The sequence below is a fragment of the Corvus brachyrhynchos genome, unplaced genomic scaffold (genome assembly GCF_000691975.1).
Source record: "Corvus brachyrhynchos isolate BGI_N302 unplaced genomic scaffold, ASM69197v1 scaffold5, whole genome shotgun sequence".
Taxonomy (NCBI): Eukaryota; Metazoa; Chordata; class Aves; order Passeriformes; family Corvidae; genus Corvus; species Corvus brachyrhynchos.
The window spans coordinates 1879076-1879320 of NW_008238321.1; positions in this window are offsets into that span (position 1 = coordinate 1879076).

The window sequence follows — 245 nt, forward strand, 5'->3', positions numbered from 1 at the left end:
TTCTTAGCCTTTGTTGAAGGATGAAGATGATGAGGAGACATTTAGAAATAGATACAGACTATAAATTACATTCCAAGGTTTTTTTGAGCATTGACTCTAATTCTTCCTACTACTCAAGAGAAATACAAGGATCATCTATAGCAATTGACATTAGCATCATATGACAAGTAATTAATATGCGAATACCCACTTTTGAATTAGATCCTTCTGCTGAAAGATAAAACAACGTCAACAAAAGCCCTGCC